Raw genomic sequence first — 25818 nt, forward strand, 5'->3', positions numbered from 1 at the left:
AAGCCAAGAAAAACACAGACTGGGAAAAATGATCACCTCAGAGGGGCTGCTTTCCATCATCTGCAACTTCATATCAGGGAAACGTGCATGGACAAAATCCCAGGGACCCAGCTGTACCGACATCTTCCCTGGAAGAGTCCCTTAAAGCATGAGCAACAGAATCAAAAGTAAACAAGTGGGCCTGTATCAAAGTAAAGAGCTTCTGGACAGCAAAAGAAACCACCAACAAAGTGAAAAAAACATATATCTGATAACAGGTTAATATCCAAAACATATAAAGAACTCATACCACTCAACAGCAAAAACAACAAACAGCCCAGATAAAAAGGGACAAAGGACCTGAACAGATGTTTCTCCAAAGAAGATATACTAAAGGTCAATGGTCATGAAAAGATGCTCGGCATCACTAGCCATTAGGGAAACACAAGTGAAAACGACAGTGAGTTATCACCCCCATGCTTGTTAGAATGCTTATCATAAAAACGAAAAGAGGTAAAAAATGATGGTAAGGATGTGGAGAAAAAGGAACTCCTGTAGACTGTTAGTGAGATTGTAAATTGACATAGAGCCTCTACAGAAAACTCTATGGAGGTTCCTCAAAAAATTAAAAACAGAGCTACCATATGATCTAGTAATTCCACTGCTGGAAATATATTCAAATGAAAACACTAACTCAAAAAGATATCTGCACTCCATGTTCACAGTAGCATTATTTATAATAGCCAAGACATGGAAACAACATAGGTGTTCATCAGTGAATGAAAGGGTCAGGAAGTTGATATATACAGAGAGAGAGAGAGAAGACAGAGAGAGATTCCCAGGTGGCTCAGTGCAAAAGAACCCACCTGCCAATGCAGGAAACACGCCTTCAATCCCTGGGTCAGGAAGGTCCCCTGGGGAAGGAAATGGCAACCCACGCCAGTATTCTTGCCTGGGAAACCCCATGGACAGAGGAGCCTGGCAAGCTACAGTCCATGAGGTCACAAAGAGTTGGACACAACTTAGTAACTAAACAACAACAGATATATAATGAAATATTATTCAGCCATTAAAAAATGAGGAAATCCTACCATTTGTGACAACATGAATGGGCCTTGGAGGCACTATGCTAAGTGAAACCAAACCCAAAACTCATAGAAAAAGAGATCCGACTTGTGGTTACCACAGGTGGTTGGAAGGGGAATTGAAAAAGGTGGCCAAACGTTACACACTTCCAGTTATAAGAGAAATAATTATGAGGGATGTAACATACAACATGATGACTATAGCTAATAGTGCTACAAGATGTACAGAAAATTTATTAAGAGAGTAAATACTAAGTTTTCATCATGAAGGGAAAATTATTCTCTTTCTTCTTTTTTTTCTATTGTATCTTTATGAGAAGACAGATGCTAGATGAACATATTGTAGTAATCATTTCACAATATTTTCAAATCAATCATCATGCTATATGCCTTAAATTAATATAATGACATATGCCAATTATTTCTCAATAAAACTGGAAAAAAAGAAAAATAACCTAGGTAAGAACATAGCACTTTGCTATACTATTTACATGATGCCCATGTGCTGAGTTTTGGTCTCATTTTAATAGCCTTTTACAGAGTGAAATTAAAAGAAAAGTCACTTTCTTTGATGTGAGCTTAGATTAAATTTGCCTCTTTCCTTAGATAAGCATAGCTTCAAAAAGTTCACACAAATGGATAAAGAAGACATGGCATACAGACACACACACACACACACACACACACACACACACAGTGGAGAACTACTCAGTCATAAAAAAGGATGAGATTTTGCCATTTGCTACAACATGTGTGGACTTAGAAGATATGATGCTTAGTGAAATGAACCAGGCAGACAAAAACACATGCCATGTGTTATCACTGATATATGGAATCAAAAAGATAAAACTAGTAAACAGTACAGAAAAGAAACAGACTCACAGATACAGTGAACAAACTATTGGTTACCAGTCTCAAGAGGGAAGTGAGGAGGAGCAAGATGGGGTAGGGGTTTAAGAGATACAAACAACGATGCATAAAATAAATAAGCTACAAAGATATATTGTATGGCACAGGGAATACAGTCAGTATTTTATAATAACTATAAACAGAGTATAATCTTTAAAACCTGTGAATCACTATGTCATGTACCTGAAATGTATATAACATCATGAGCCAAAAAAGTTCACACAGTTGAAACTGTTCAACCCAAATGAACAGGCCTTCTTACAAACCTACATTTATAGCTATTATTTTTTATTTTACACAGACCATTGCAAACAGAGTGAGACCCAAAAGAAAAGCTTTAAAAATAAAAAGATATTCACTGTAAATGAATCCTCAAGTCCACAGGAAAATACTAAATTAATGTTCTTCAGGAGGTCAGAGGATACATAAGAAAAAAAGAACAATTTTATAAGGGACATGAAAAATTGATTGTCAAAGGATTATTCGAAATATTCCCTGAATTCATCAGAACATCTTCTTCGTGGTGATACTATCCTCTTTAAAAACAGTCAAGTAAAATTCCATTAATTTGGGTCACACTAATTCAAATTAAGGATAATTCAAACCAGACAGCTCAACTTACTTTTCCACTGCCAATTCTCTTTAAAAAAAGATGAAGCTTCTGCATAGCAAATGAAGCCATCAGCAAAGAAAAAGAAAGCAAATTATGAAATTGGGGGAAAGTATTTGCAAGCCACATACTCAATAAAGAATATCCAAAATATACAAGAAACTCATATAACTCAATATCAAAAACCCAATTTTAGAATAGACTAATGTCCAGAATAGATGTTTTTCCAGGGAAGATACAAAAATGGTCAACAGGTACATAAAAAGGTGCTTGACATTATTAATTATGAGGGAAATGCAAATCAAACTCACAACAAAATATCACCTCATACCTGTTAGATGGGCTCTCACTACAAAGACAGAAGACAGCAAATGACAGTAAGTGTATCAGACACAGATACAGTTCATTAGAATGTACACTAGTACAGCCATTACCGAAAACCCATGGAGATCACTCAAAAATTAAAAACAGTCTACCATATGATATAGCAATCTCAGTTCAGAATACATATTCATAAGAAACAAAATCATTATCTCAAAGAGAGATATATATTCCTGTGCTCACTGCAATATTATTCACAATAGCCAAGGTATGGAAATAATCCAAATGTCTGTTGATTAATGAGTAAAGAGAATATGATATGCCCATACACAATGAAATACTGTTCAGCCTTAAAAAGGAAGAAAACTGTCATTTGCAACCACATGGATGAACATGGAGGCCATTAAGCCAGACAGAGAGAGAAAATGTTACATGGTATTACTTACATATGGAATTTTTTTTAAAAGTTGAACGCATAGAAGCAGAGAATAGAATGGTGGCTGCTAGGAAGGTGAGGAAAATAGGGAGAAGCTGGTAAAAGGGTACAAGCTTTCAGCTCTAAGAGAAATGATGTCCAGGGACTTCCCTGGTGGTCCAGTGGCTAAGACTTTGTGTTCCAATGCAGGGGACCCAGGTTCAATCCCTGGTCAGTGAACTAGATCCCGCATGCCACGTAAGACTTTGCTTATTGCAGTTAAAGACCCTGTGTGCCACAACTAAGGCCTGGTGCAGCCAAATAAATAATAAATAAATAGGAACAAGGTCCAATCATCTCATGCATAACATGACTATAGTTGATAATACTGAATGTTATAATAGAAATTTGATAAGCAATTAAGACTTCTGTTCTCACACCCAGAACAAAAGGCAAATCTGGGAGGTGATGGATATGCTAACTTGATGATAGAAATCTTTTCACAGCATCTATGTATATCAAATCATCAGGTTGCATACTTTAAATATATTACAATTTCACTTGTCAATTATACTTAATTTTTTTTAAAGTCAATTAGTACAAACAAGGAGAAAATAAAATCATAATTGGGATAAAGCATTTTAACAGTAGTCACTTATATACAAATAAATGTCATGTAATGATTTTTTTAAATCCACTCATGAAAAGTTATACGAAAAGGGCAGTATTTTGTTCATTTTAAATTCAGCGTACATGGGAGCAGACAGCCCTATTCTTAGAAGACTGGATTCTGGCATTCCTCAGATCACTTACCAGCTAGGGAGCTTGGGGAAAATCATTTGATCCCTCTAGTCTCCGTGGTTTTTATTTTTTTAATAAAAGGACACTTTCGTCTTATGTTACCCAAGGACTAGGGATCTTCTCGAGCCCTCCAATTGTCTCTGGTTCAAGTTCCTTGTAAATAACAAAAATGTATTTCTTTTAGATCTCTTCTTGGGTTCAAATTTCTTATTAATTTAGACTGTCTTTCCCATCAATTAATTCAAATTAACAATATCTTGTTGTATTACATACTCATATTTCAGGATGCAATTTGAAACATAGGTTGGGGACTTCCCCAGCGGTCCAGTGGTTGAGACTTCTTCACATTCCAACGTGAGGGATGTAAGTTTGATATCTTGTCGGGGAGCTAAGATCCCACATGCCAAGGGACCAAAAAACCAAAACATAAAACAGAAGCACTATTGTAACAAATTCAATAAAGACTTTAAAAATGGTCACCATTAAAAAAAAGAAAAGAAAAAGGAACATAGGTGGACCAAAACAATAGATTTATCTTCAGTGTTGCTCTGAGCACAAAAAGACTAACAAGCCAAACACCACATGCTGTTGGTGACTCTTCTTTTCCTCTTTTTAATTTTTGTGGCAAAATCTCTGCATCCAGCATCTAGCAGATCCTCAGTCATGGAATGACAGTCCTTGCTGGTTACTCCTGCCCTCTTCCTGTTTCATAACCAACTTAGAGTTTATATTTGAAAAACCTTCTAAGTAATTCAACTCCCAAAGAAGGGAAATGCCAAAGAATGTCCAAACTACCACACAATGTCCAAACTACTAGCACTCATCTCACATGCTAGCAAAGTAATGCTCAAAATTCTCTAAGCCAGGCTTCAACAGTACACGAACTGTGAACTTCCAGATGTTAAAGCTGGATTTAGAAAAGGCAGAGGAACCAGAGATCAAACTGCTAACATCCCTTAGATCACAGAAGAAGCAAGAGAGTTCCAGAAAAAAACATCTACTTCTGCTTTATTGAGTACACCAAAGCCTTTGACTGTGTAGATCACAACAAACTGGAAAACTTTTAGAGATGGGAACACCAGACCATGTTACCTGCCTCCTGAGAAACCTGTATGCAGGTCAAGAAGCAACAGTTAGAACCAAACATGGAACAAGGGACTGGTTCCATGGAAAAGGAGTATGTCAAGGCTGTATACTGTCACCTTGTTTATTTAATTTATATGCAGAGTATATCATGTGAAATGCTGAGCTGGATGAAGCATAAGCTGGAATCAAGATTGCCAGGAGAAATATCAATAACCTCAGATATGCAGATGATACCACCCTTACGGCAGAAAGCAAAGAGGAACTAAAGAGCCTCTTGATGAAAGTGAAAGAGGAGAGTGAAAAAGTTGGCTTAAAACTCAACATATAAAAACTAAGATCATGGCATTCAGTCCCATCACTTCATGGCAAATAGATGGGGAAATAATGTAGACACTGACAGGCTTTATTTTCTTGGGTTCCAAAATCACTGCAGATAGTGACTGCAGCCATGAAATTAAAAGATGCTTGCTTCTTGGAAGAACAGCTATGACAAACATAGGCAGTGTATTAAAAAGCAGAGATTTTACTTTGCCAACAAAGGTCCACATAGCCAAAACTATGGTTTTTCCAGTAGTCATGTATGGATGTGAGAGTTGGACCATAAAGAAAGTTGAGCATCAAAAAATTGATGCTTTTGAACTGTGGTGTTGGAGAAGTCCCTTGGACTGCAAGGAGATCAAACCAGTCAATGCTAAAGAAAATAAATCCCGAATCTTCATTGGAAGGACTGATGCTGAAACTGAAGTTCCAATACTTTGGCCACCTGATTTGAAGAGCTGACTCATTAGAAAAGACCCTGAAGCTAGGAAAGATTGAAGGCAGGAGGGGACAACAGAGGGTGAGATGGTTGGATGGCATCATCGACTCAATGGACATGAGCTTGAGCAAGCTCTGGGAGATGGTGAGGGACAGGGAAGCCTGAAGTGCTACAGTCCATGGGGTCGCAAAGGGTTGGACATGACTGAGTACTGAACATAAACAACAAATTCAACCCTTATATGAGTAATTCAAGTGTAACTTTATGTTCAAAAACCTCATATACCAAAGAAAGATTTACTATAGGTTAAAATTATGTTTTCTGTGTATATAATAACATATGGTGATATTCTCCCTTGAACCAGGAAAATTGATGCCATAATATTACTTACTTCTCAGAGTCTTTATATTCAATTACAGTTAAACAAGGAAAATGGGGCAGGGAGAAGCATGATTAGTCAGAAGAATGTTTTTGGGGTCTATTTGCCATTTACTAACTGAATTTGATAACTCCATGGACAGCCCAGTGGTAAAGATTCCACCTGCCAATACAGGCAACTCAGGTTCAATCCCTGGGTTGGAAAGATCCCCTGAAATAGCAACCCACTCCAGTATTCTTGCATGGGAAATCTGATGGACAGAGAGGAGCCTGGTGGGCTATAGTCCATGGGCATCGCAAAAGAGCCAGACACAACTTAGTGACTAAACAACAGCAAATTGGCAATAAGTACTCAATCTCTCTGTGCTTCAGCTTCCTTACCTATGATGTGAGCATAATTATACCTGATTCATAATGGAATGCGGGGATTAAATGGAATGTAGGGAGTATCATGTCTACCACATTATCCGCCACAGAGGAAGTATTGCTAAATAATACTTTCCTTTCATACAGAAATCCAGAAGCCCCAAGAATGTAAAAACATTCATCTCTACCTGTGACAGGCAGCAAATTAAGCCTTCTCATAAAGAGAGAGGCATTTTCAGAAAGTTTGTCATTAATACAGTCAGAAGAATTAAAACTCTCCACAAAGAATAGAGAAAAACAACTCTTCTGTTTTTGGCCCAGAATGTTGGCATTTCTTTTCATTCTCTCTACTTGACTATTGGTTCCTAAAGGTCTGGCACAGGGTTCTATCTTCACGTCCCCTGCAGAATCCTTGCATATAACATATGTTATGTGAATATCTGTTGAGCTGAATTTATCTTAGGATTCCTGTGTCCATCAAGACTTAAGATTGTTTTGAACTAATATGGTATTGGATACAAAATGGTCAACTTCCATGACCCCAGATGGGTTAGTAGACCAGACACTGCACAAGAGAAATATTTGACATCTGTGAATTCCAACTAAGATATTCATATGCCTTGGTACGGTCAAAATACCCTTGTGTATAAATAGAAAAATGGCTAGTGTTCCGAAGGCATGTTGGACGTTTCCTATTTGGTCTTGCCCTAGCTCACAGTCTGCACTCCATTCATTAATGACAAAAAGACTGCAACTAATTTGTTACAGAATTCTGAGCTACCAACCACTTTAAAGAGTCTCAAAACCTGCATTTTCCCTTGGCCTTTCAAGCACCCACTTCCACCGGGAAGAGCTTCTGCCCTTAACCAAACAAGTACCTTTTCTTTTTCAAGTATCATCAAAACTCATATTAATGAAAATTTGATGATGTTTGAAGATCATTCATTGATTCAATATAGATTCCAGTGACTACTGCAACCCAGGTAATGTTCTAGATGTTGAGGATTACTGTAGTATGAACAAACCCACACACACACACACACACACACCATGCCCTTTTGCAGTGTACATTCTACAAGGCAGGGACAAACAGTAAGCAAGTGAAATATGTAGTAAATTTGACAGTGAGAAATGCTTAGAGGAAAAAAAGAGAGCAGGGATCAGGACAGCAGAGAGGAGGTGAGGTCTAGTAAACAGCAAAGTACACCAAGAAGTAGCAAAAACACTGGACATATATATATGCATATATATATATATTCCCACATACAATACATAAAGGAAATCAACCCTGAATATTCACTGGAAGGATTGATGCTGAAGCTGAAACTCTGATACTTTGGTCACCTAATGTGAAGAGTCGACACACTGGAAAAGACCCTGATGCTGGGAAAGGTTGACAACAGGAAAAGAGGATGACAGAGGATGAGATGGTTGGATAGCATCCCTGACTCAATGGACATGAATCTGGATAAACTGTGGGAGACAGTGAGGGACAAGGAGACCTGGCATGCTGCAGTCCACGAGGTCACGAAGAGTCAGACGGGACTTCGCACTGAACAACAAAGTAACAACAATTAGACACAATGTGTATAGAGTATTCTATTTATATCATTTATATGACACACACAGTATACATATGAATATATAGGATACTTATACAATATGCACATATATAATAACCCCACAGTGGTTATCATAATAACTATTGTTATTTCTATTAAAATCTTTCCAGGAAATGGAACAATTAAGCTTAGATACAAAGCCTACACAGAAGTCTAGCTAAGGATAATAACTAGCACTGAGCATGAGGAATTCTACAGAGTTAATTCCATGGCATCCGAGTAATCTTTACAAGACTATGGTGTTCCTGTTTTCTTTTAACCTATACAGATTTAAAAAGTCAGCACAATGATGTCATTAGCCCAAAGTCACAAAGTTAGCATGCAGACTCCAAGAGACTCCAAAGTTAGACATGGCTCCAAGAGCCAGGTTCATGATACTAAATTGTCCTTTGCCCAAAGCACAATATTATTTGACTAATTTAGGTAAACATCTCCAAGAAATATGTTTCTTATTTTCCATCAGACATAGTATATTTTTTAACATTTTAAATTTTATTTACAAATGAGTACCTATAGACTTACCATACCCTTTTATTTTATACTTTTTTAAAAAACTTTTTATCTTCTATTGGAGTATAGCCAATTAACAATGCTGTGATAGTTTCAGGTAGACAGCAAAGGGACTCAGTCCTTTGAATGGACATACATGTGTCCATTTTCCCTCAAACTCCCCTCCCATCCAGGCTGTCACATAAGATTGAGCAGAGTTGCCTATGCTATACAGTAGGTCCTTGTTGGTTATCTGTTTTAAATATAGCAGTGTGTACATGTCCATCCCAAACTCCCTAACCCTTCTCCCCATCCTTCCCCCCGAGAACCATAAGTTAGCTCTCTAAGTCTATGAGTCTGATTCTGTTTTATAAATAAGTTCATTTGCAGATACAGTATATTTTTGATGCTCCACTTTTGGAGAAATCTACTAAATTGAATCCTATCACTTCATTCTAAATTACAGTAAATTACATGTACATCTTTCCGGAGTGAAAGCACACAGGATGCTACAGCTTTGACTTCTTCCTTAAGCTTATCTGTTTAAAAAAAGAAAAAAAAAGCTGCTGTTATTTATAAAGACAAGGCAAACCTGAGGAGTAAGTGAACAGTGAGCTTCAGAGGAAAAAAAAATATTAATATAAGGCTAATTAGGCTAAGTTTATTGGCAAAGATTTGGGGGCCACTATAAGCCAAGATAGAGGATGAGATAGTTGGATGGCATCACCGACTTGATGGACATGAGTTTGAGCAAGCTCCGGGAGTTGGTGATGGACAGGGAAGCCTGGCATGCTTCAGTCCAAAGGGTCGCAAAGAGTCAGACAGGACTCAGCAACTGAACTGACTGATAAGCCAAGACTCTGTCCTCTGCTCACTGAGCACCTGAAATCCTGGTGCTCAGGATTTCACACACAAGTCAAACTGTGGTCCTAGGGAGGAGAGAGTGAAACAATGTGGACAAACTCACCCTCCAGCAGCAGAGAACAACAAGGCAGAACATTTAAATTCCACGCTATGTTCAGGTTATTTAATGACATTTTAATTATTTATGTCCTGCTTTAGTCCAGGAACAGTAAGATGAACTTGATGTAGGAGAAAAAAAGAGGAAGAAAAATAAGACTAATACCATAAAACAGAAACAGGAGTGGAGCTACCACAAAAATACATTCCAAAAAGACCTATGGATTTGCAGGGGACATGGGGAGAGGCAGGTGCAAATTCAGCTCAAGCAGAGAGGTGGGTACAAATTTAGCTCAAAACTGGCCAGCAGTCCATCAAAGAGGAAAACTTGATCAGTTATACAATCCATGGCATTCAGAAGATAAAAGCCCTCAGTCTTCATATGAGGAATTGTTATTAAATAACCTTCCCTCTCCCCACAAATCTGTGCTTTCCAACTGTGTTTGAAGGCAGAAGAGGGGTGAGCTCTCTTCTTTACGAAATAGGTGATAGGATGAGTGAAAAGAACATGGGTTCCTCCTCTCCAGGTGATCCTTGTTGTTATGAGGGTTAAGTGACCCCATATTTGTAGAGTGCTTGGTAGTATCTGACCAATGGTAGAGGCTTTGTTAACAATGGGGGCCACTGTTAAGTAGATGAAGATGGAGAAGATGAAGATGCAGGGCAGTGGAGGGAAGAAAGCAAACCACTCGAGACTCAGTCCTAGCTCATTACTCAAGCAATCTTGGTGAAGTTATCACATCACTGAGCCTCATCTATAAAGTCAGATAATGTGATCTATTTCACAGGTTTACTGTGAGAATTAAATGAGATAACAACATGTGCAAAAAATTTTTAAATGAAGGTACTTTTGCAGGGTGGAGAAGGAAATGGCAACCCACTCCAGTATCCTTGCCTGGAAATCCCATGGACAAAGGAGCCCGGTGGGCTACAGTCCATGGGGTCGCCGAGGGTTGGACATGACTGAGCAACTGAACAACATTTTCAAAGTAGGGACCCATCGATAAGCACGTGCTCTATGACAGCTCACAGAGCCTCACAACTGAGCCACAGGGAAGGTGTTCTTTTGATGATGATGAAAAGCAGCTGAGGAAGATCGTTTACCCCTTGCCCTTTCTGCTCTAGTCCCATCCTCTGTCATCTGAAGCCCTTCACACACATTACTTCCTCTGTTTTCAACAGTTTTCTTCCACTTCCACCCTTAACCTGTAAGAACTTACTCACCATTCAGGGCTCAACCCAGATTGCCCATCTCCCAGCAGTCTTCCCTGCCCCTCCTGACTATGCTCCACAAATTCCAGAACCACCCTATTCATCTCTGGTGGCAACTCTGCCTTTTAATATTCTGTTTCCTTGTCCACACCCTTCCACTGGACTATAAACTCCTTGAAGGCAGAGAATGCATTTCTCCTTTATTACAATGGCTACAATGCAGCCATGTAATAGCACATAGAAGGCACTTAGTAAATATTCACTGAATTGTAAGATCATGCAAGTGGATTCAAAACAGAGCAAATTGGCCACATGGTTCTTCCTTTTTTCGTAGTGTGCCACAACACTAAATTGAGTGCCATCCTTTCTTGCACTAAAATCACGGTGTCCACATTCTCAACTGGAATTATCAAGGGCTCGGCATTATGCCTAAATCTATGTTCATTCAGGTTTCAAAGCCATCTTCAAGAAAACTTACCAATATAAAAAACATGAGTTCAGATATGAGCTTTTCATCCAAGAGCATTTAGAAGGGTGTAATAAATCAGTTCAACAAACATTTATCTTGAAAGAAGCCCTTTTTCTCTAAGCTTTTTACAACTTTGTACAGCTCAAAAGAAATGTAATCCCTTATGTTGTCCCCTTATTGGTTCATAAATCATTAATATGCTGGTTCAAATAAGCTTTATAAGATTTAAAAAAAAAAATCACCCTCTCATTGAAGTTGTTGAAAGCAGATTTTCCTCTTAGATATGGAGGTCATTTTTACAGAAGAGAAACCTAAATCTATTATAATACTGTTGCCTATTAATCTGAACTATCAAATTTGACTAAATACATTTTCTTTTTATTTATCTGTATTTGCAGGATAAACCTAATGTTGCATTGGACCATTCTAAACCACTCAGCAAGTCAGACATATCAAAGCTTTCAGACAATGGTGAAAGTTTCAGCAAAGAGTTGAAAGGGAGTCCATGTTTCGGTCATCTACAGCAACGATGAGCTGTTGAATGGAAAAATTAAATCACTAGGGCTACTCAGGGCAGCTCACATCCAAAATAAGACCTTTATTCACAGCCTTATAAATAACCTCTGCATCACAAGTACTGCCAGGATTGAATAAAGAGATTTTAAAAGAAGGTTGTTGATAGATAATAAGCTATTATCCTCCAAGACTTGGCAAACTGGTTTTTGCCAACCTTATATTTGGATACTCCTGGAAACATAGAATATGACAGTTAATTGGTTTATGTGAGAAAAGCCAAATATCTTAAAAATATAGCCCATGCCAGTAAAGTGCTGCTAGAAGAATATTTTCTCAGAAAGTCAACATGTCAACAGCATCAGCCAGATGTAAGAATAGTATCTTCAATAATAGCTAATGAGGTATCTCCTCTGGGTCTTCTTACCTTCTACTTGCTAGCCATGAACACGTCCATCTTCTTCCACCGAATCAAATTTGCAGGTCCCCCAAAATCACTGCAGTGGGTGGTTAAAGAGATCTAATCTATTTCTATAATAAATTCCCACACGTGTTATTCCCAAATCTTGCTAAGTTAATCTACCTTACATGGACAAAATCGGTAAAAGATGCCAGTGTTAAACAATTTGACTCCATAGTTTTTAGCTAAGATTTCATGGAGGCTGTGACTCTCCTCTGTCACACAGCAAAGGATAGCAGCAGACCTAGGTACAAAACTCAGGTTTGCTGATCCTTATCAAGGACTCCGTCCACCGCCTCATGCTGAGATTCTATGCCTGTTTTGTACGAATCAGGAGCTAAATCACTATTCTGAAGCTGCATTTATACACAAAAACACAAACACACACACACCCCTCTAAAGAGTATCTACAGTTTGTTTCAGGAACAATGTATACACTTTCCTGAATCCACCCAAAAGGAGTGGAACGCAACGTCACCTGAATGGGAGGTGCTGTGGAAGAAGTTTCTAGAAGCAAAGGAAGGGCTTATTACCTGAAAGGTTGGTGCTCAAATTAAACAGGAGAAACAAAGGTAAAGCAAGAGGAAAACTCAGGTCTTACAGAGAGTGAGTAGTGTGCTTGCTCAGAAGAGGGGGGTGTGCGTACCACAGGCGTGGGCAATCAGATGAGTGGGAAAGAGGATTAGACCATAGCTGGGGCATGGTGAGTGGCTGAGGACCTAAAATGACAAGTTCTGGACATGTGGTGGGGTGCTCCCTTGAGTGAAGTCCCCTGCATTTCACTGCTGCTGCAGGATTCCCTAATGCAGGCAACCTGGTGAGAACACGCTCTTTCCTGACGTGAAGAGCCTCCCTTTGTGGGCACATCTTGTCGCCGTGATTCTGTGATGAACAGCATGGCCCCTGAATCAACAAGCCCCAGCTGGAGGAGCTCCTGCCTCCAGCTGAGAACTCAAGCTTTCTGTTCTCACTGAGCCCCGCTTCCTCGTCTACTGAACACATCAACATCCAGACTCTATGGGGGCCAAGGCCAAACACCAAGTCTAAGAATCACAGGCAGAATGGAGTTTAAGACTGCCAAGTCAGGTCTTTGGAGATGGGCTGAGATCAGATCCGAGGATCCTGGTGGGCTACAGTCCCTGGGGTTGCCAAGAGTAAGACACGACTGAGTGCACACACGTAGGACAGACGAGAGCAAAAGGCAGCTGACAACAGCACATAAGGATACGTTTGCAATGGGTGTTTAGGCTGGATGAAAGGGAGAGGCAGAGAAGGTATGCTGTGGGAAGCAGGGAGTGATCAGACTGGTAGGCATGTCAAGAATGCAAAAGGGAAAAAAAATTATAGCCATTTTACTGTACAGTTTCCAGAGGAATGAGAACATCCAGTAAAGCTGCCTGTTATAGTTATCTTCTGATTTGCAATTTGCAATAGGATAATGTTTTCCCGGTTTGAAGAATATTTGTATTCGGTCAGAGAAACAAGATAATATCCTTAATTTTCACTGGCCTTAATTCCAGTGGCCCCAGTTAATTCCAGGGAAAAAAATAGAAAAATAAATAAAATCCTAAATTAACCCAAGGAGACATCCTAGGACTTCTGCCATTGGTAGCTTTTCCCTTTCAAAGGCATGTGTCCCCTGATGAATCATGAGCTCTATAACACCCAGACACTTTCTTTCTCTAAATCCTTCCTGTCTCATCTGCAAAGCTAAGGCACTGGCTCCAAAGATGGCTTGGTTCCCTTCTACTTTAACAAGCCATAAATCCGGGAATATCCTTGGGTTCAGCCCGAGTACATCTTTACGTAGGCATTTTATCTATCTTACTACAATAACAAGAACACACCCTAGATAGGAAAACTATGCTGAAAAAAAACAAGGCTCTGTCAGCACAATGTATGGGCGTGGTGAAAAAAGGCAATTAGACTGTGTGCAAGTCAAAAATAAATGATTTTTTAAAAAAGCAGTTTTGATAAACAGTTTAAGCTTATAGAATGTGGTTAAGAAAGATGGCATATAAAATATTCCATAGATTCAGATCTGTTGTAGCATGAGTCAGAGAGGATGGGGAAAAAATAAGAAAATAAAAGATGCTTTTAGAATGACTACACAGGAAAACATTGCAAATGACTGTACAGCTTTTGTTCTGACCCTATACTTTCACTTAGGTGTTTTTAAAATTTTCTTAACTCCACATTATATGGCCAAATCTCTTTACTCTCATCTATCTCACCCCAAAATAAAATTTTGCATTACTCTAGAATGTGCGGTTTGCATTTGAGGAAATCTTGAGTCATCAAATGATCAGATTAGAGTCAAATAAGACAGGAAAGAAACATCCCTCCTAATTACTTCCACTCTGCTGTGTGCTCAGTCATGTCTGACTCTTTGCAGCCCCATGGATTGTAGCTTCTCTGTCCATGGGATTTTCCAAGCAAGGATACTGGAGTGTGTTGCTATTTCCTTCTCCAGAGGATCTTTTCCACCCAGGGATTGAACCCACGTCTCTTGTGTCTCCTGCTTGGCAGATGGATTCTTTACCACCAGCACCATCTGGGCAGCCCAATATTTCCACTCTAGATGTGTAAAAAGGATAGCTGCAAAGAACATCAAGACTTTCATAGTCTCCACCGTTATCTCAAAAATTCCTCATCACTTATTTCATAGCTGGAAAATGAACAGAAACTACTTCTCATCCCCACTATATGGCTGAAGAATCACAGGTTGAAAGAAGTCAAGTAACTTGTCACACAGCTGAAAACAGGAACTCAATCCTCTGGCTCTAGGTTTCTCTAAGACTCTGCTGCCTGGCCAGACTCTTGTTTGGAGCAAAATGCTAGGCAACAAAGCTCCCACAGGCAGTGTGTTGGCAGAACCTGCTCTGGCTGGGGGTGAATGTGTTGAACCCCAATTGCTCAGAATAGCTCAAAGCACCTTGGAAGGAGTGCTGGTTTCTAAAGACATTCCCACTTGGGGAGTGCTCCTGCTTCTACTCAGCCCATCTGTCATTATGAATCTTGGGTAACACATCAGAGATTGTGCAATATATGGAAACATATTGAACATATTATATATGTCAGAGATGTCTTCTCTCATATTTCCATTAAAAGTTCCTAGCTATGCCAAAACTTTCTCATTCCCAAATGAAGTTTATTTCAATAAGTGAGATAATGGATGAAACTTAAAGAGGTAGAGTTGGAAAGGAGAAGGGGGACTTGTCCCCCGACACCAAATAATAATACAGGCATCTCAGAAGAAAGGATATATTTCTCTGATTATATGCCATCTTTTAAGGCCTAAAACCTGTAACATACAACTTTCAATTCACTTTCCCTAACTACTTCTTCTAACCTAGATAACAAAGATCAGAGGACCAAAAAGTGAACAGAAGTGAGTCTGCGTGGTGTGCATGTGCATAGACAGAAAGTGTATGGGTGTTTCATGGCGCTAATGGTAAAGAATCTGCCTGCAATGCAGGAGACATGGCTTCAATACCTGGGTCAGGAAGATCCCCTGGAGAAGAAAATGGCAGCCCACTCTAGTATTCTTGCCTGGAGAAAGCCATGGACAGAGGAGCCTGGTGGGCTACAGTCCATATGGTTGCAAAGATTTGACACAACTGAGTGACCTGGAATGCGTGCATGTGTGGGTCTGGGTGGTGGTGGGGGGGCGGGGAGGAGGTAGGGGAGTGTCCTCTCTATTGGGAGAAATGTAATGATTCTGAAAGTGCTTATTTCCAAGTCTTTTTCAGATGAAAAATGAATGGCCTCAGAGTTTTATGGTATACATTCCCAAAGACATAGAAATACTAGACCACTTTACTTGCCTCCTGAGAAACCTGTATGCAGCTCATGAGGCAATTTATAACTAGACATGAAACAACAGACTGGTTCAAAAGTGGGAAAGAGAATGTCAAGGTTGTATATTGTCACCATGCTTATTTAATTTATATACAGAGTACATCACGTGAAATGCTGGGCTGGATGAATCATAAGCTGGAATCAAGACTGCCAGGAGAAATATCAACCTCCTCAGATATGCAGATGATATCATTCTAATGGCAGAAGATGAAGGGGAACTAAAGAGCCTCTTGATGAAGGTGAAAGAGGAGAATAAAAAAGAAGACTTAAAACTCAACAGTCAAAAAACTAAGATCATGGCATCTTGTCCCATCACTTCATGGCAAATGGGTGTGGAAAAAAATAGAAGCAGTGACAGACTTTCTTAAAATCACTGCAGTTGGTGACTGTAGCCATGAAATTAAAAGACGCTTGCTCCTGTGGCCAACCTAGACAGCACATTAAAAAGCAGAGATATCACTTTGAGAACAAAGGTCCATACAGTGAAAGCTATGATTTTTTTCCAGTAGCCATATGAGAGTCGGACCATGAAGAAGGCTGAGGGCTGAAGAATTGATGCCTTTGAACTATAGTGTTGGAGAAGACTCTTGAGAGTCCCTTGGACAGGAAGGAGATCAAACCAGTCAATCCTAAAAGAAATCAACCCTGAATATCCATTAGAAGGACTGATGCTGAGATTCCAATACTCTGGCCGCTTGATGGGAAGAGCCAACTCATTGGAAAAGACCCTGAAGGCAAGAGGAAAAGGGGGCAACAGAAGATGAGATGGATGGCATCATCGACTCAATAAATGTGAGTTTGAGCAACTTGGGGAGATGGTGAAGGTCAGGGAAGCCTGGTGTGCTGCAGTCCATGGGGTTGTAAAGAGTCGGACACAACTTAGCGACTGAACAACAACATAATCTTTTATTTCATCTTCAAAACAGACCAAATGGAAAAGGCATCATACTACCCATTTTACAGATTAGAAAATGGATTTCAAGGAAGTTCTGAAACTTGCTCAAGTTAAAACATCTGCTGAGTGACAAGAGAGGAACTCAATATCAGTTCCTTCCAGTTCTCAGACCTGGCTTTCACCAATCCCTATCTCCTCTCCACATTTTCCTGGTCCACCTCTGGTGTCTAGAACATGCTTTCTCCCTAACGTATATATTCCTGAGAAGGGATGGGCAGGGGGAGCTTTCTGCTTTCTTCCCAGCAAATTTACCACCTTCAGCAATTCCTTCCAAATTAGAAGAAGGAAGGTATACATAAAGCCAAGACCTAAGGGGGGAAATATTAATATTTCATGTATGCTTTAGAATGCCTGGGAAACTTCCTAGGAAATATTAACTCTCTCTCAAATGTTATCCAGGGCTTGGCATACGTGTAGAGGCTTGACACAACTTGTAATCATGGAGGAAGGAAACATCTGACAGTGTGTCCCAAGGAGAGAGTGTGTTATGATGGAGGGCAGATCCCAGACCTCCTGTCTCTAATCACCAGAGAACCTTCCCCACTGAGCTGTAAATTCCAGCCTTCTCAGTTGTCTGATGCAAACAAAAGCCAGAAGCAGGAATCCGCAGCACTATATGAGAGGGCAGCCACACTCCCCACTCGCCCACAAGATCTTATCCTCTGGTAGGTCAAAGAGCAGAAATTCTGCCTGATTGCTGAGCCCAAGGATCCTGTCTCATTCATTCCTGGTCCCTGGTCCCCTGCCTACAATACTTACAGGTGACATTAAAACTGACTGTAAGGGACTTTCCTGGTGGTCCAGTGGTTAAGAATCTGCCTGCCAATGCAGGGGACAAGAGTTCGAGCCCTGGTCTGGGAAGATCCCACATGCCACAGAGCCAAGTGCACCAGAACCATGGAGCCCATGCTCTGCAACAAGAGAAGCCACTGCAGTGACAAGTCTGTGCACCATAACAAAAAGCATCCCCCGCTCGCTGCCAACTAGAGAAAGCTCATGTGCAGAAACCAAGACCCAGCACAGCCATAAACAGATAAACAAGATTTTTAAAAGCTGGTCTGAGAAAATTATAACTTAACCTTGTTGACAAAAGTATCTCTACTTAAGATGAACTTGGTCATGTCTATCATTTGACCTCAACTAGGTCTCTGATCTGGAGGCCATCACACAATAAGACCCTCTCAAACTAATGTAGAAATCTAGACCATCCTAGATTAACAGAAACATATGGGTCTTGATAACCAAAGGCCCTGGGTAGGTCTTGTTTGCATCTTGATTCAAGTAAACTCTCTATAAAGCCATTTGGGGGCAGGTGGGGAATTTTGACTATAGAACGGATGTATCAAAAAAAATTATTGCTTTGAATAATGTGGTTGTATAAGAAAGCAAACTTTCAAAATTTCTAATCTAACATTTAACGGTTTCAAATGTCATGTTTTCTGGGATTTACTTTAAAATACTTCCCCCCAAAAGAAGAGCTAAATTCTAAATATTGGGTACATGGGGGGTCACTACACTATTCTCTTTACTTTTATACCTATTTGTAGTTTTTCTTATCAATTTTATGAGTGCAAATCAATCATTGAGACATGACATGGTTCTGCTTTTACTTACAAAAGTGCTATTTTCATATATGATCCAGTACTGATATATACATATTCTCACATATTCTCTGAGAACTGCATTTTGGATATTTTATATGCAAGTTCTTTTGAAATGGATCATTTAGATATTCTGAACTAGAAGTGTTTTTAGCACAGGCTAAAGTAAAATATAAAACATGTACAATCCCAGGGCAGGGCTGCCTACTGCAATCATCGTTCATGTCAGTGAACATCATAGATGAATTCAGACCAGGTGGACGACAAACAAATTCACTCTATCCAAAAAAACAAAATCACACACACACAATGTCCTGATCACACACCACTCACCCAGAAAACTCTTTGCCATCACCAGCAACTAGAACTTTGTGTAGTGCCTTCATTTAACAAGCGTTTAGGATACTTATATTGAAGCAGACACTCTTCAATGCCCTTCCAAAATCTTAACTCATGACTAAGAACAATCTTTGAGGGAGGTGCTATTATTATTTCTCCTATTACAGATGAAGACACTGAAGGACAGAGGGGCTAAATAGCACAGTTTTAAGTGGCAGAGCTGGGATGTGAATCTATGCACTTCAACTTCCAGAGTCTGCTCTTAACCACCATGACATGCATCCTCACTATTATAGCAATTAAACCAAAACAGTCATTGATGTGGTACTTTCTAAATAATTGTGAAAAAATAAATGATCCATCCTTAGGAACTTTTAATAATTTTTCAACATCCATGAACATAACACAAGCAGCATTTGAATCAAACATCCTAAGACAGTTGAAATCACAACACGCCCAGATGTGACTTTTCTCCAGGGCTCACCAGCTCCAGAACCACCTTCACCTTCCCTCCTACACCTTTCTCTTCAGGCTGCTTCCATCGCCCTTTCCTGCCCATGAACTCCTGTTTTGAAAGCCAGCCCCATCATCCTTACCTCTGAAGACATGACTGCAGCTTAGACTGGAGGTCTTACTCCCTCCTTCCTCTGTCTTTCTGTAGTTCTGTGTCTCCATTACATCACATCTCACATGGCACTGCAGGTGGTTTTTTCATGCTTATCTCACAGTAGATTAGGATATTGTAGGAAGAGAGACTGTCTTCACCTTAATTGTCACTGACACCTCATCAGTCTCCTGGCATGACATAGTCCTTAATAAATGCTTGTTCACTGTATCTGACAGCAGTGGTCCCCAACCTTTTTGGCACCAGGGACCACTTTTGTGGAAGACAATTTTTCTGAGGACCAGGGCATGGGCCTGGGGATTATTCAAGCACATTACATTGATTATGCACTTTATTTGTATTACTGTTACATCGACTCCACCTCAGATCACCAGGCATTAGATTCTGGAGGTTGGGAACCCCTGTCCAGGACCTCAGGGTCACCCTGTACCCTGCTGATACCTCAGCTCCAAAATTTGAGAACCTCGACTAGGACTCATGTGTCATCTCAACTTCATGATCAGGCTAAGCTCTTCAGGGGCAGAAAGGATGCCACCTCCATTTCGTTTCTCGTCACACTTACCACAGTTCATTGTTGGTGTTCAATGATAAACAGTTATTGCCGTTAACCATCATTCTTATGCAGACAGATGGAAATGCCAATGGCTGAAATTCTAGCCAACGGAATGACAGACAGACCAATTATTTGTGGTATCCCTCTCCCTCAGAATGAGACACTTGGCCCCAAAATAGAGATTCCCAGCCTTTGGGAAGTGATTTGTAGCCACCTTACTGTCTCTGCCTCCTTTGGTTGTGGCTGCTGCCCACTGGAATTCCTTCAGTTTAGGTGAGAAGCTACAAGTATAAAAAGTATGCTTTTTTGTTATGAGAACACAACCACATAAAAATAAGCACATAAAGGACTTCCTTGATAGCGCAGTGGATGGGAATCCTCCTGTCCACGCAGGGGACGTGGGTTCAATCCCTGGTCCAGGAATATTCCACATGCCACGGGGCAACGAAGCCCATGGGCCACAACCACTGAGCCTGCTTGCTTAAAGCCTGTGCTCCACAACAAGAGAAGCTACCACAATGAGAAACCTGCACCCCACAACAAAGAGCAGCCCCCTCTCACCACAACTTGGGAGAACCTGAGCAAAGCAATGTAGACCCAGTGCAACCAGAAATAAAAATAAATAAAATCATTTTTTTAAATTTTAAAAATAAAGTTCATATCCATAAAAAAAGAAGAAAGTAAGCACAGAAAATTACTTTGGAGGATGATGACACCAAAAATCTAAGACTGTGTGTGTAAACCACTTCAAGTGCAGCAACGATGTAAGACAGGGCTCCAGTCAAACATGGCCAAATCCCAATCTCGATCTAAAATCAACAGGCTTGGCATTTCTTGGCTCATAGGTAGTTCTGAGGTCAAGGTACAGCAAAACATAAAGCAAAATAGGGAGGGTGGGATCATAATTCACTGATGCTATCTTAATTCCAGAATGAATGGTAGGTTTGAGAGAACATGCATTAACCCCTTTCCTGCAGATAAACACTAGAACCTTCTAATATCCCCCCATTCCTAAAAAAATAAAACAAGGGTTACTTTATAAAGAGAAAGCCCTGAAGACAAAACTTACAGCAATTTATATCAGAACTTCAGTGTGTAATAAATAATTCAGAACTACTTTTTAATTTAAAAATATTTGTTAAAATATCATCTACTATGACTACATGCCGTCCAATACTGTAGCTATAAGACACATGAAATATGGCTAGTCCAAATTGAGATGGTTGTGTAAGATGTTGTCAGTATAAAAGACACATCAGAATTCATCAGTTTGGTAACACAACTATACTTCAATAAAATTAAAATAGTAAAAATATTGAGTATATAGTTCAAAAAAAGAGAATGGTATCACAACTGCCATGAAAAAAAAAATGAGTTTCACGGATAACAGAGTGACCAATAATGGTGAATGGGGCAGTTCAAATAAAGATTTTTTTAACCTCAAAAAAAAAATTCATCAGTTTGGTTTTTAAAATGTCAAATATCTCATTAACTTTTATACTGATCAGACATGGAAGTAATAAAATTTTGAATATGCTGCATTAAGTAAAATAATATTATTAAAATTAATTTCACCTCTTTATTTTCACTTTAACATAGTTACCATAAACTCTAAAATTATAAATGGCTCATGGTGTGGTTTGTATTTTATGCCACTGGATAGCATTACTTTAGACCATAAGACAACAGAAACCCAGTAAGACATAGCTCATGCTATAAATCAGACTGTCTTCCTCAAAACCCACGAGCAGCTAGAAAAGTCTTGGAGTGGCTTTAAGTATGTGTGGTGCAATTCACCACAGCAGAGACTGAAACTCACAGCCAAGTCTAAATGGAATGAAGTTGATATAGGGGAGGAGAAACATAGATAATACAAAAGAACAGAAAATTCCAAAACCGTAACTTTTTGACGCTAGAAATTGGAGATATGAAGTCCATTGGAAACCCACGCTCAGACCCCACCGTCCCTTAGCTCAACTCTATACACACAGCTCCATGAGAAGACCCCCAAAGCATCTTTCCACTCACCTGTCCTCACGAGAATAGAGCATGGTAATGGGAGACAGACATTCCCTCTGCTATGACAGTGAGGTAGTTACTGAAGGTCATTAATATCTGATGCAAATTTCCAGGTGCTCTCTATGGAAAGAATCGTGGTCTTTGGCCCTTTCAAAAGAGTAGGTATAATTTATTTCTTGTCTTCATTAGGAGCATGAGAAGGGAGACCCCGTGGGGAATAATACTTACGAGATAGAAAGCGATTTTCTCTTTCCCCCACCTTCCAAGATGCGGAGGAAAATTCATTGATGAGTATTTATTAGCTAATGGTGGAAGAGCACTTCAAAAATGAAAATGGCTCTGAGAGGCACTGAGTTATCCTGATTGCAGAAACTGGAGACCCAGAAAAAAGGGCGCTCTATAAACTGTTCCCTGCAACTGGCTCCGTCTCTCATGAGCCTCTCAGATTCCTTTGTACCTCCCACGATAATAACTTGTCTTCCTGGCCATAGCCAAGAACACATTCTTTGTTTGGTTACATAAGCTTCCAAAAATAGCAATTTATCATGGAAATACTAAATGACCCTTGAAGATAGTGTTTTGATGGGCTATTAAGTTATTGCAGTGTCTGTTTTCTGTAATATAATTAAAGAGAAAAAAATCATTTTTGATGCTTTTCAAAGCTTAAGAAAACTAAATCAGTTTCATGCCTTGGGCATTTGTAATCTTTAAAAAAAAAAAAGAAAAACCATGAAGAAAGGTTTCCCGTGGTCAAAGAAGTTTTACCCCAGACATGGAGATGAATATTCTCCTCGTTACTGAGGTCTAATGAAAAAGAGGAGGCTCGTTCTACTTGTAATTTATTTTTTTTTCTGTCTGTCTAGCTAGGTTTGATAAATGAATTCAAAGTAAAAGAATCAGAGAATTTAGCTGACAGACTATTTAAAGTAACCCTAATAATGCATTCCTTATTTCTTAACTCTAGAAATTTAAAATTGAAAGAATCCTAAGAAATGATCTCATCAATATCTCCCTAAGACCAGAGAAGTTAAGATGCTTGCCAAAGTTACACAGCAGGGCCAGCTATCCTCTGTCCCAGATCACCTATTAATTGTCATTCTCCTGGACACCAGGTGAATGAGTGAGTCAGGAAGTGAATGAAAGAAGTGACTCAAACAGAAACTGAGTCTTCAAGGAGGGACAGAAAACCAAGGTCTTAAGATGGCACGACAAAAGGCCAAAAAAAAAAAAAATTAAAAAGTAAGGAAATAAAACAGACTGTCTTCACAGACTCAGCAAATGACCAACAGTATATAAGTTACAGTCAGGAAGGCTTCTTAGACAGTCAACTTATTTAGGTGGCTTTCTTCTTCCATAGCATTTTTTAAAAACTGCACATAACATAAAATTACCCATTTTAAATTCAGTGATATTTAGTACATCACTGTACTGTATAACCATTACCTCTATCTAGTTCTAAAACATTGTTATCATCACCAAAGAAAATCTCATCCCACTGCGTTACCTCTCACATCCCCCCTCCTCTCAGCCCCTGGAAACCATCAATTTGCTTTCTGCCTCTGCAGATTCACCCATTCTGGATATTTCGTATATAGGGAATCATAATAAGTAAGATGTGGAGACTGACTTCCACTTAGTATAATATTTTCAAGGTTTAGCCACACTGGCAGCATGTATCACTGTCACGTTTCTTTTTATGGTTGAACAATATTTCACTGCAAGGGCTTCTCTAGTGGCTTAGCGGTAAAGAATCCACCTGCCAGTGCAGATGTGGGTTTGGTCCCTGGGTCAGGAAGATCTCCTGGAGAAGCAAACAGCAACCCACTCCAGTATTCTTGCCCGGGAAATCTCATGGACAGAGGAGCCTGGGGACTATGGTCTGTGGGGTCAGAAAGAGTCAGACACAACTGAGAGACTAAACAACAACAACTATTCCATTGTATGTATATACCAGTTTAGTCAACTCCTGCTGCTGCTGCTGCTAAGTCGCATCAGTCGTGTCTAACTCTGTGCGACCCCATAGACGGCAGCCCACCAAGCTCCCCCGTCCCTGGGATTCTCCAGGCAAGAACACTGGAGTGGGTTGCCATTTCCTTCTCCAATGCAGGAAAGTGAAAAGTCAAAGTGAAGTCGCTCAGTCGTGTCTGACTCTTAGTGACCCTACGGACTGCAGCCTACCAGGCTCCTCCATCCATGGGATTTTCCAGGCAAGAGGACTTAGTCAACTCCTATGTGCACCTAAAGCATCCATGGTAATTTTTGATCTCCCTTCCATCAATGAACATACTCTTAAGAGTCCTTGCTCTGAAGCCAGTCATCACCTGTTCAGCAAAATGGAAAGCTCTCTGAATATTGTGTGAAGTCAGGATAACAACTCTCTTCGTATAAGCTATAATTTTCATTTTTTAATTAATTTTTACTGGAGTATAGCTGCTTTACAATGTTGTGTTAGTTTCTACTGTAAAGTGAATCAGCAATACACATACACATGTCCCCTCTCTTTTGGATTTCCTTCCCATTTAGGTCACCAAAGAGCCTTAAATAGAGTTCCCCGAGCTATACAGTAAGTTCTCTTTAGTTATCTATTTTATTTATTTATTTTTTTATTTTTTGCAGAATTGTGACATAGCCTTTTTTTTTCCATTTATTTTTGTTAGTTAGAAGCTAATGACTTTACAATATTGTAGTGGTTTCTGCCATACATTGACATGAATCAGCCATGGATTTACACGTGTTCCCCATCCCGATCTCCCCTCCCGCCTCCCTCCCCATCCCATCCCTCTGGGTCTTCCCAGTGCACAAGCCCTGAGCACTTGTCTCATGCATCCAACCTGAGCTGATGATCTGTTTCACCCTTGATAGTATACTTGTTTCAATGCTGTTCTGTTTGAACATCCCACCCTCGCCTTCTCCCACAGAGTCTAAAAGTCTATTCTGTACATCTGTGTCTCTTTTTCTGTTTTGAATATAGGGTTATTGTTACCATCTTTTTAAATTCCATATATATGCATTAGTATACTGTATTGGTCTTTATCTTTCTGGCTTACTTAGTTATCTATTTTATACATGGTATCAATAGTGTATGTCAACCCCAATCTCCCAATTCATCCCACCCTCCCGAAACTGTTTTTTTTCCTATGATGCATTTCTAACAATAATCACCCTGGGAATTGAGTTTTATTATCAGCATCTTTATTTTGTAGGCGAGGAAACTGAGAAGTAAAGAGCTTAAATAGCTGTCCAGTGTCACAGCTGGCAAATGACAGAGCCAGGATGGGACCCTTCCCTTTCCATCCACCCCAGCATCAGCGTTCATCCAGCTACTCACACTAACCCAGTCACTACTCACAACACTGAGCATAAAATAGGTCTACAAAATAAATATGGAAGGTTCTCATATTCAGGACAAGAAAGACCTCAAGTCACAACTAAG

General features: G+C 39.7%; 1 protein-coding gene across 10 annotated transcripts in view; it reads right to left on the reverse strand.

Annotated features, from left to right (window-relative positions):
• Positions 1-25818, reverse strand: part of LOC122449730 — a 366628-nt gene that overhangs the window by 253304 nt on the left and 87506 nt on the right. Inside the window, exon 1 of one of the 10 annotated variants that reach the window (XR_006272001.1) lies at positions 22614-24097. The exons of the other annotated variants lie outside the window; for them this stretch is intronic. The gene's annotated coding sequence lies outside the window, so the exon portion shown is untranslated. Of the gene's footprint in view, positions 1-22613; positions 24098-25818 lie in introns of those variants that run through there. 10 annotated transcript variants of the gene reach the window in all.

This window comes from Cervus canadensis, chromosome 11, assembly GCF_019320065.1.
Source record: "Cervus canadensis isolate Bull #8, Minnesota chromosome 11, ASM1932006v1, whole genome shotgun sequence".
NCBI lineage: Eukaryota > Metazoa > Chordata > Mammalia > Artiodactyla > Cervidae > Cervus > Cervus canadensis.